This window comes from Mustela lutreola, chromosome 6 (assembly GCF_030435805.1).
Source record: "Mustela lutreola isolate mMusLut2 chromosome 6, mMusLut2.pri, whole genome shotgun sequence".
NCBI classification, from domain to species: Eukaryota; Metazoa; Chordata; class Mammalia; order Carnivora; family Mustelidae; genus Mustela; species Mustela lutreola.
In genome coordinates this window covers 132930423-132942701 of record NC_081295.1, presented here as the reverse complement: position 1 = coordinate 132942701, position 12279 = coordinate 132930423, and the positions used below count along the sequence as shown (strand labels likewise).

The 12279-nt window shown below is 40.8% G+C and overlaps 1 pseudogene; it reads left to right on the top strand.

Annotated features, from left to right (window-relative positions):
- Positions 1 to 10558: 10558 nt before the first annotated feature.
- Positions 10559 to 11267, top strand: LOC131834439 (putative elongation factor 1-alpha-like 3; annotated as a pseudogene).
- Positions 11268 to 12279: the final 1012 nt, after the last annotated feature.

Genomic DNA, 12279 nt, shown 5'->3' with positions numbered 1-12279 from the left:
CAAGCTTTTAGCATTAGGCAGCACATTCCCAAAGCTTGGAACTCAGTACTGTTGTCTTGAACGGTTTGTTCTTCCTTTCTCTCGCCTTCTTCACTCATCTTCTCTCCTTTTACCTTCCTCATGTTTCCTTAGGTGGTCATGAAAGCCAGGACTTAGGACTCCCCATGAGCACTCACATGTTCTTGTGGGAGAGTTGACTGACTACTGACAGAACAGAACCTGTGGCCAATATCTTTAGGCTACAGACATAGAATTTAAAAACTTGTGCTAATACAAGAACTATTCATTTACATGGATATCCAGGCTCAAATCAGCTGCTGTTGGTGACATTAATGGTCCATCCTGAGGGTTTATTATGAGTTCAGTATTATGCTCAGTCCATCAACTGTGTCATTTCCTTCTGTCTTTATAACCCCCAATAAGAGTTAAGAGATACTTATTTCCACCTTTCTAACAAAGGACTGAAGGGCTCATCCTAGTCCCTCACTTTGCCTGGGCATTATCCTATGTTCACCTAGGATAAGACATTATCCTATGTTCACCTCCCAAGTTCAGGTACTCACCCATTGTGCTGCATGGAAGTGATCCAGCACTTTTTCCCTTTGCATCTGGTAACCTCTGGAGAGAAGGGCTGCATTTGTCAGCTGTAGCACCAACCTCTCTCAGGAGGTAATAGCAATCTCCTGTGACAAAGTAGAAGGGGAAAAGATACAAGGATCACAAGGAAAAGGTTCTGCCTGTCAGACAGGGTGTGCTGCTAAACAAGCTTGCATGCTTGGTGAGAGGATGAGCTTTCTGTGGGTCTCCATGTCTAAACTTCGAAGGCTATTTTTGCCTTTATGGTTTTTGCCTTTGTTCATTCATTGTTTGTTTTCTGGTGATGTTTTAGTAAATTTCTTTTGAAAATCCCAAGCTTTCTCAGCTGTGCAAAGAGGAACAAAGAAAAGGGCCTTGGTGTTTTATCCATACTTGGACAGGTGTTCTAAAGAGGAAGTGTCCTATCCTTGCCCCATCTGGTGGTGCTGGGCCCAGTGGGGAAGAGATGGTAGGGGCTCAGCTCCAGCCGTGAAGCCTTATTGTGCTTTTCCACTGACTGCCTTCCCTACCTCAGGTATGTCTTGTGCTTGCTCTTTCTCACAAAGAGACACAGCATCTCTTCATCAACAAAAAAAAATGGCTATTTAAAAACAGTGTATTCTAGGAAGTTTACCTCAAAAAGATCAAAGTCAAAGTTCCAATCCCACCCTGGTCATGATCCCCAGCCTGTCACTAGGAAAATCAGGAGAGGCCCAGTGGAAGAGGAATGACCAGAATGGAGTGAGATAAGACTGCTCTGCCCCAATTTGGCAGTGGGGCTGCCAGGGTGAGTCACTGAATCCTTTTGAGCATCAGCTTCCAAACCTAAAAAGGACTGACTTCGTAGGACAGTAGTAATGACCAAACGGGGGAAATACATGTGGAGATACTTGGTACAATAATTCTATCCAAGCATTAATGTTACTATCTGAGTACTTAAAGGGTGTAGTGCATTTGCGTTGTGTCTGTGTTAGTGGGCTTGTGTTTTTTGTTCATCTAAAAGGTAGAGAATGCAGTGCATAGATACTAAACAGAATCAATCAAAGAAGAGGGCTGGTTAAAAACAGGTTTGCAGAAGTGTTATTCTATAGCTGGCCTGTACCTGCTCATGAGACAGATGCTGCTCACATCCTTCCATTCCACATCCCTGCATGACCCTGGGAGCTTGGAATCAACTGAGGTGGTACATTCACATCACAGAAATCAGTGCTACAAATACACATCACAGAAATCAGCACAGAAATGTTAACAATTAGGACTTTCTTTTTTTTTTCAATTTATTTATTTTCAGAAAAACAGTATTCCTTATTTTTTCACCACACCCAGTGCTCCATGCAATCCGTGCCCTCTATAATACCCACCACCTGGTACCCCAACCTCCCACCCCCCTGCCACTTCAAACTCCTCAGATTGTTTTTCAGAGTCCATAGTCTCTCGTGATTCACCTCCCCTTCCAATTTACCCCAATTCCCTTCTCCTCTCTAACACCCCTTGTCCTCCATGATATTTGTTATGCTCCACAAATAAGTGAAACCATATGATAATCGACTCTCTCTGCTTGACTTATTTCACTCAGCATCATCTCTTCCAGTCCCGTCCATGTTGCTACAAAAGTTGGGTATTCATCCTTTCTGATGGAGGCATAATACTCCATAGTGTATATGGACCACATCTTCCTTATCCATTTGTCCGTTGAAGGGCATCTTGGTTCTTTCCATAGTTTGGCGACCGTGGCCATTGCTGCTATAAACATTGGGGTACAGATGGCCCTTCTTTTCACGACATCTGTATCCTTGGGGTAAATACCTAGGAGTGCAATTGCAGGGTCATAGGGAAGCTCTATTTTTAATTTCTTGAGGAATCTCCACACTGTTCTCCAAAGAGGCTGCACCAACTTGCATTCCCACCAACAGTGGAAGAGGGTTCCCCTTTCTCCACATCCTCTCCAACACATGTTGTTTCCTGTTTTGTTAATTTTGGCCATTCTAACTGGTGTAAGGTGATATCTCAATGTGGTTTTAATTTGAGGGCTAATTAGGACAGTTGACTAGCAAACCACTGGTTGGTAAGTTATAAAAGAAAGGTTTCCAGGTGATGTCTTAGTTATTGTTTAAACAGCAGATGAAGTTTAATTAGCAGTATACTATGAAAACGTCAGTGTTACCTGAAGAGTCTCAATATGTTCTAAATATCCATAATCAATGATCATAAGGCATTCTGTTACTATTATAAACTTTTCCTTTTTTAGGACTAAAAATATTTTTATTTTTTTCTTAGTCTAAAGCATGTTTTCTATATCTATATAGCATGGTTAGTTTTGGGAAAATGCAATGAACTTATTAAAAATAAAATCCATAAAGAAATAAATTGATTTAAAAAAATCTAAAACCAGAAGAGGCATTTTCAACTCAAATAAAGTGGTAATTTAAATAATAATAGAGTTGACTTCATAATTTAGTCAAAAGCACTCTCAGAAATATCTTTCATCAGGGAAGAGCTACAGTATGTATTTGTGTTAAAGATGATGATAGCCCCTTGGAAAAGATTTTATTTAAAAGACAATAAAACATGCAAATTCAAGGTTGCTTGTGGGAGTGTGCACTTTCAAATAGTTATAAGTAACTTAGTTTAGTTTATTATGCATTTATATTCTCAAATGCAGCAGGGGATCCACTCATTATATTTAGTATATTAAATTGTTCATTTAGAACATCTTAAAGTAAAAACTTCCTGCTTTTTTTTATTAGTGTTTGTTACCCCAGAACAAAACCACATTGTCTCATAAAGATATCAGCTTTGTCTTTAGCCCTTGCAGAAAGCAAACTGAATAAACACCCTTCCACAGTGAGGTTCCTGACTAGGTCCCTGAGTTTAATTTAGCTAACCTGGCAGTGTAACTTATTCACGTTTGTGTCATAATAGAGAAGGGATATTTCTTAAAGTTCTAAAACTCCCATGGTTGCTGGATGTCAGAAGGCAACTCTCAGGACAGTGTGCTCTGGGTAGCATGGGGACTCCTAAGGGAGGGATGTGCCTGCTGTGGAGTCCTGGTTGCACAGACTCTTGAGTCATGACATCTGGCTTCTCTCTTTGACCACTGAGAGAAAGTTTAAAATCTCCAAATAGGGCATTAATTAATTTTCATGTCCTTGTACTCACAGTGACTTCCCATTACAGTCACAATAGCAAAGCTGTCACCTGCAGTGGGCTCTAGGGTCCATGGAAAGAGACCTGGAAGGAAGAAGCATGGTTCCCTCTGCGGGACTGCTGCAGGGGAGGGGAATGCACCCACAGAACTCTAACTACAGTGCACAATTGACCAGGCACCCTAACTGCTGGCCACAAACCCTTGTCCTTTCATTTGGTTCAAGGCCACATTCCCCACAGGTGGCTCTCAGCTAGTGGCTGAGTAATCCTGAAGACACAGGAGCTCCACTGAGGGCTGGCTTTCATCAGTAACCTTATGGAGCCATCCTTAGATGGTACAGTCATCCAGAATATTTCTACTGAGCCTTTGCTCCTTCTCCCCTTTGCAGGTTATCATACATGCATGGTGGGATGACTGTTCTCTTGGACATTTTCTTTCACACAGGCATTTCTCCTAACAAAATCCTTACAGTTTAGACTCAGACTAGCACAAGGGGTCCCAAGAGTGGTTTAAGAAAAGAGGCAGCAAAATTAGGGCTTGGGATTGAACCTCACACTGGCTAGGAGGTAAAGAGGACACAATCCTTGTTGGTTAGATCACATATAGGCCCTATGTACGATGGAAGCTCAATTGTTAAAGATGTCACTGGGGGTGGCCTTGGAATATGACCCAGTGGGGAATATTGCTGATCTAGGTGCAATGGGCAAGCATTTGAAAAATGCGGGGGAATAGTACTCACAAAGGCAGTGACGTTGGTTGGTTATTGTTAAGCTGAACTTACGTCCTGCAGGAAAAAAAAGGAGTGAGTGAGATTTATTTACCTGTAGTTAATGACTAAGCATGAGAGTCAGACAGCTCCAATAGGGAGTTCCAAAGAGATCCTCATCACCCATGGTAAGCAGGCAAATGCAGTAGCACAGTGGGTTCTTGGAGAGTTTCAGAACTCTGGAGAGGTGTGAATGTCCAATCAAGGCAAGTCTGAGATAGTAGGTCAGCACCTTGGTGGGGAAAGCCTGCAATCCTGAAAATTATGACAGGGACATCTGGGTGGAGATCCCTGAGGATGCTGGTTGTACAGATCCCATCAGCTTTCTGGGATTACAGAGATGCCACCCCTCTTTCTTAGTAAGAACACAGAAGACCCCAAATCCCACACACAAGGCAATAAGCACTCTCTCTCTTCTAGCTTTCAGGACAATAACTAGGATTAAATCTTTGCACAATGCTGTTGGGGAAATGCTGAGCCTGATATGGGAGGAAAAAAAAACTATTCACCTAAAGAATTGAAAGGATCAACTTGCATGTGCCCAAACAGGAGCCAAGGGAATATACTTTGATTATGTGATCAAAAGGATCAGAATATAAAGTGAGGTAAGCAATAATTAAGGACCTTTTTAAGGATAAGAGATTTAACACCCTAGATAGGTATCCTAGAATGGAGCTAATCCGCTACTAAGGTGGGTTTTAAAAGACTAGGGAAAAATGGTAGCCAAATCTCAGAAAAGTAGGTAGATATAGAGGAACAGAGACTAAGAAAATTGAACATGTGGGAATAGGCACATGGTGAAAGACAGAAGAGCTATGAATGACTATCTTCCATGAGAGGGCACAGTGGAAGATTAGAAGGGCATGGGAAGGCACTGGTGAGAAGGGCATGAAGCACTAAAAAGTTTGGTGATAGCCCTCCTTTGCACACTGGGTCACCAAGCTGGATTCAATAACATCATGGGAAGGATAGGGCCCCAAAGTAATAGAGATTAGAAATCAGAAGGCCATAATTACCATGATAACTGGAGATGTAGCCATGGAGACCTGATCTACAGGGAGTTTTAGAGACTGTTAATAGAGAAAAATTGTTCTTAGGATTTAAAAAAATGGGGGTGGGGCATCTATTGCATTCCAGAGTGCTAGAATCTCCCTTAAGAGCTTCAGCACATGTCCGGTGTCTGACTTTTTGTCTGGTGATCAGGATTTTGCAACTGCCATCCAGGGGGTGTTCCCTGATTGGCTGGCTCTGAAGGCCAGGGGGCTTTCATTCCTAAGTCTCATAAAACTATAACAATGAGAAAGACAGTTTTGAGCAGACTACCACTCCCAGGGCACTCCACAGAAAGCAGATTGAAACACACCTCTAGTCTTTCTGAAAGACAGGTCTTTTATTTATCCAGGAGCTTTGGCTTCAGAGGCAGTCCTCTGGTTTGACACACAGGGGTCTACAGAGGAGCTGTCAGGGGATGGAGGCTGGTAAATTCAATTTGGTGCTTTCCCTCTACCTTACTCCATCCAGCTCATGATATCATACAGAAAGGAGCTTATATACTTTTCTCTTGCTCTGATTTTTGTGTCTTCTACCAGGGGATGCCTCTACATCATTTGGCTCTGGTGGCCAGTTGGGATTCAGCTTGCAGATTCCACGAAACTATAACAAATAGAGAAACAGCTACCCCCAGGGCATAGTGAAAAGCACAGACCTAGGAGCTCAATATTTCTGGAAAGAAGGCTATTAGTTTATCATTACAGCTGTAGCCTGAAGAGCATGTTTCTAATTTAACACACATCTAAGGGTTGACTATATACCTTCCCTGAGACTTCAGAGAGTGAGCACTATCTTCATGCTTGTCCTAGTTTTTAGATTTGGTGCCCTGGTTTTTGCAGCTGCCACCCAAAAGATACTCCTTTTTTCCCTGGAGCTGGTTGCCAGAGGGCCTTACATTCTTGGGTCCTCTGGATTATAACAACCAAGGAGACAGCTCTTGCACAAACAGCATAGTAAAATACACTCCCAGCCTTTCATCATTTCCCTTCCCTCTCCCCAACATAAGCCTACTTGTTAGTCCTAGAGCTTTGGTCTTAGGGGAAGCCTTCAGGTTGGGCACACATGTAGAGGTTACAGGAGTGTTTTTAGTGAATGTATGCTGAGGGATGCCATCTTTATGCTCTCTTTCTACCTCACTAATATCTCCCAGAAAGGAGCTTATAAACTTGTCTGGAATCCCAGTTTTTGTGACTGCTGCCCAGGGGACAACTCTAGGTCATCTGGCATTGGACGCCAGTGGGGCTGAAATCTAAGATCGCACAGGACAGTATATATTGCATTTTTTAAAGCTATTGTATGAGGGTCTCACTTCCAATCACCTTGAATCCACATGCAGACTGAGCTCCTACTTTTTGGGACACTGACAGATCTTGGCCTACTCTCAATTAATAGGAGCTATTAAAAATAAAATAAACCACTGGGTAGTCACAAAAATTTGAGAGACAACCAAGAACAAACAAACAAACAACAACACCAAAAAAAAAAAAAAAAAACACAACAACAAAAACCAGGAATTGGAAGATAGCTGCAGATTAAGAGGACCTGAGGCTCATCTCATCCTATGAACACAACTAGATAAACTATCAAATCATCCTAAATAACCCCAGAAACTGACTTGAAGACTGTCAGAACAGTTAAAGGTAAGGAAGAGGCCATGTCTAAGAAGGTAGGACATGTGGAGATATGATTTGGAAGAGAAATGGATTATGAGTACTACAGTGGGGAGGGAGCTGTGGAGCAGAGAAGGGTGAGAGACACACTAAACAAAGTGGAACACACTGGGAAAACAAATCACCATAGTAATTGTTTTGGAAAGCTGCGAGGGCCTTGAGTTCTTGCTAGGAGCAGGGCATAAAATCTGGAGTTTTAAAGGTCAGTGGGTGTGGCTGAAATACCGCCCAGAGCATTGTGTTGCTCTTGGAGTTAAGGCAAAGGACTCCAGCTACAGTGAAGAAAGAGTGATCTACAGAGTGCCTGAAGCACACAGTGGAGAGGTCATTCACTCAACTCCCAGCACACACTAGAGAGGCAGCCTTACAGAGAGGACCCCTCCAGGAACAAAAGAACTGGCCTATGTCATTTCCCTCCCTCATCCCCAGCCTATACACAGAGCCACCTGTGGGAACTAGTGCAGTACAAACACTTGCTACTTAACTTGCTACATCAAGCCCTGGCCCCTGGACTCTACCCTTGCCTTAGTCCTAGCTGGTAGGCACCCTCCCCCAGAGGGCTAGACCAAATCCCTGCTCATACCATGTCTTTCATTGCAGGAGTTGTACTGAGCCTCTTTGCCTGTGAGGGTGGTGACAGGTATCAGTTCACAAATAAACCAGAGGGCCACCTAGTTCAAATGCACCACATTAAAGCAAGAGACAGAACACTGCTCACAACAGGCAAAGAGAAACTCTGCAGGCAACTAGTCTGAAGAAAAAAGCAGCCAGGACAAAACAACAGAGAACACACAATATACACTGGGGACACTCCCAGAAGTGCCAGACCCTAGGCAAAAGGGGACACCACACAGAAGGTCAATAAATCTTATTGCAAGAATGGGAGATATGGCTGATTTTGTAACACACAGAAACAGGCACAGAGACTTAGAAAAAAATGGGAAAACAAATTTATCCCAAATGAAAGAACAAGACAAGGTCACAACTAGAGATCTAAGTGAAATAGATATAAATAACATGACTGATAGAGAATTTAAAGTAATGATCACAAGGATACTCACTGGACTTAAGGAAAGAGTGGAAGACATGAGTGACACCCTTAATATAAAGATAAGGAATAACATAGCAGAAATAAAAGCCTCAGTAAATAAAATGAGAAATATATCTGATGGAATAAACAGTAGAATGGAAGAAGCAGAACAATGAATTAATGACCTAGAAGACAGAGTAATGGAAAGTGATCAACTTGAATGAAAAAGAGCAAAAAGAATTAAGCAACATGAGACTAGACTTGGGGAATTCAATGACTCCATCAAGCAGATCCACACAAAGACATATTGTAATTAAATTGGTAAAATATAGTGATAAGAAAAAAAAATTTAAAGCAGCAAGACAAAAGAAGACAGTAACATGAAAAGGGAAAACCCATAAGGCTACTAGGGGATTTTATAGCAGAAACTTTCTAAACTAAAAGGCAGTGGCATGATATATTCAAAGTGCAGAATGGGAAAAATCTGTAGGCAAAAATACACTAACCAGAGTTAGAGTAAGGGGGTGAAGAAAAATCATTCAGAACAGAAGGAGACATAAATAGTTTCTCAGTCCAAAAAAAAAAAAAAAAAATTTAAAGTAGTTTGTGATCACTAAATCTGCAAGAAATATTAAAGGGACTCTGAGTGGAAAGGAAAGAACAAAAGTGAAAATATAAAGGTAGAAAATGCAAACAAAGCAGTAAAAATTAATATTTCTGTAAAAAATCAATCAAGGAACTTACTAAATAAAAAGATGTAAAATATGACAACATACTCTTATAATGTGGAGAGGTAAGGAAAAAAGAATGGGTTCAAACATAAATGACCATCAACATAAGACAGACTGCTATATGCAGAAAAGCGTACATACAAACTTAATGGTAACCATATATCAAAAACCATTAATAAATATGCAAAGAAAAGAAAGAAAGAAATCCAAAGATATAATTTTAAAAATTAAGCAAGCCATGGAAGAGAGAAAGACAAGAAAGGGTCAGAGAGAAACCTTTAGAAACAACCGCAAAATAAATAATAAAATGTCAATGAATATATATCCATTAATAATTACTTTAAGTGCAAATGGACCAAACACTCCAATCAAAAGACAGGATGGTAGAATAGATTTTAAAAAAAAAAATGAAGACTCATCTATATGCTGCCTATGAGAGACGCATTTTAGGCCTAAGGACACCTGAAAATTTTAAGTAAGGGGGTGGAGAAAAATCTACCATGCAAATGAATGTCAAAAAATGCCAGGGTAGCAAAATAGACTTTAAAGCAAAGACGAGACAAAGAAGGGCACTTTATCATAATAAAGGGGACAATCCAATAAAAAGATGTAACAATTGTAAATATTTATGCTCCCAACATGGGAGCACCCAAATATGTAAAACCATAACAAACATAAAGGAACAGATTGATAATAATACAATAAGAGTAGAGGACTTTAACATCCCACTTACATCAATGGACAGATCATCTAAACAGAAAATAAACAAAGAAACAATGGCTCTGAATGAAACCCTGGACCAGATGAATATGTAACAGATATTAAGAAGATTCCACCCTAAAACAGGATTATACACATTCTTTTCAAGTATACAAGGGAAATTCTCCAGAATAGATCACAAGTTAGTTCTCAACAAATGCAAAAAGATTGAAATCTTACCATACCATGCACTTTTCTGACCACAATGCTATGCAACTAGAATACATGGACACAAGTTACAATGAAAACACAATTGTGCAAAACCTTTGAGATATAGCAAAAGCAGACCTAGAAGGAAGTATATAGCAATACAGGACTACCTCAAGAAGCAAGAGAAATCTCAAATAAACAACCTAACTTTGCATCTAAAGAACCTAGAAAAAGAACAACGAACAAAGCCTAAAGCCAGCAGAAGAAAGGAAACAATAAAGATTAGAGCAGAAATGAACAATATAGAAACTAAAGAAACAATGGAACATATCAATGAAACCAGGAGCTAGTTCTTTGAAAAAAATAATAAAATTGGTAATCATCTCTTTTCTGCAATAGGTTTGTTGCTCGAACACATTTGCCTTAAAAACCATTGCTAAACCTAAACCAAAATGGGAAAGGAAAAGGCTCACATTGACATTGTTATCATTGGGGTGCCTAGGTGGCTCAGTGGGTTAAAGCCTCTGCCTTTGGCTCAGGTCACTGGGATCGAGCCCTGCATCGGGCTCTCTTCTCAGCAGGGAGCCTGCCTCCCCCTGTCTTTCTCTGCCTGCCTCTCTGCCTACTTGTGTTCTCTGTTCATCAAATAAGTAAATAAAATCTTTTTTAAAAATTGTCATCATTGGACACATAGATTCAGGCAAATCTATCACTGCTAGTCATCTGATCTACAAATGTAGTAGGATCAACATAAGAATTGTTGAAAATTTTTAGAAAGAGGCTGCTGAGATGGGAAAGGTTTCCTTTAAGTATGCCTGGGTCTTGGATAAACTGAAAGCTGAACATGAACGTGATGTCAGCATTGTTATCACCCTGTGGAAATTTGAGACCAACAAGTATGTGACCATCATTGATGAACCAAGACACAAAGATTTCATCAAAAACATGAATACAGGCACATCTCAGGTGGACTGTTCTGTGCTGATTGTTACTGCTGGTGTTGGTATATTTGAAGCAGGTATCTTCAAGAATGGGCAGAGCCTTAAGCATGTCTCTCTGGCTTACATATTGGGTGTGAAACAACTAATTGTTGGCGCTAACAAAATAGACTCCCCTGACTCACCCTATAGCCTGAAGAGACATGAGAAACTGTTAAGGAAATTAGCACCTACTTTAAGAAAATTGGCTACAACCCTGACACTATAGCATTTGGGTCAATTTCTGGTTGGAATGGCAACAATATACTGGAGTCAAGTGCAAACATACCTTGGTTCAAGGGATGGAAAGTTACCAATAAAGATGGCAATGCCAGTGGAAGCACACTGCTTGAAGCTCTGCCACCTGCTCATCTAACAAAGCTTTGTGTCTGTTCCTCCAGGATGTCTAAAAAAGTAGTGGTATTAATACTCTCCCTCTGGGCCAAGTGGAGCCAGGTATTTTTTTTTTTTATATACATATATTTTTATCCCCAGGGGTACAGGTCTGTGAATCACCAGGTTTACACACTTCACAGCACTCACCAAATTACATACCCTCCCCAATGTCCATAATCCCACCCCCTTCTCCCAAACACCCTCCCCCCGGCAACCCTCAGTTTGTTTCGTGAGATTAAGAGTCACTTATGGTTTGTCTCCCTCCCAATCCCATCTTGTTTCATTTATTCTTCTTCTACCCACTTAAGCCTCCATGTTGTATCACCACTTCCTCATATCAGGGAGATCATATGATAGTTGTCTTTCTCTGCTTGACTTATTTCGCCAAGCATGATACGCTCTAGTTCCATCCATGTTGTTGCAAATGGCAAGATTTCATTTCTTTTGATGGCTGCATAGTATTCCATTGTGTATATATACCACATCTTCTTGATCCATTCATCTGTTGATGGACATCTAGGTTCTTTCCATAGTTTGGCTATTGTGGACATTGCTGCTATAAACATTCGCGTGCATGTGTCCCTTTGGATCACTACATTTGTATCTTTAGGGTAAATACCCAATAGTGCAATTGCTGGGTCATAGGGCAGTTCTATTTTCAACATTTTGAGGAACCTCCATGCTGTTTTCCAGAGTGGCTGCACCAGCTTGCATTCCCACCAACAGTGTAGGAGGGTTCCCCTTTCTCCGCATCCTCGCCAGCATCTGTCATTTCCTGACTTGTTGATTTTAGCCATTCTGACTGGTGTGAGGTGATATCTCATTGTGGTTTTGATTTGTATTCCCTGATGCCAAGTGATATGGAGCACTTTTTCATGTGTCTGTTGGCCATCTGGATGTCTTCTTTGCAGAAATGTCTGTTCATGTCCTCTGCCCATTTCTTGATTGGATTATTTGTTCTTTGGGTGTTGAGTTTGCTAAGTTCTGTATAGATTCTGGACACTAGTCCTTTATCTGATATGTCGT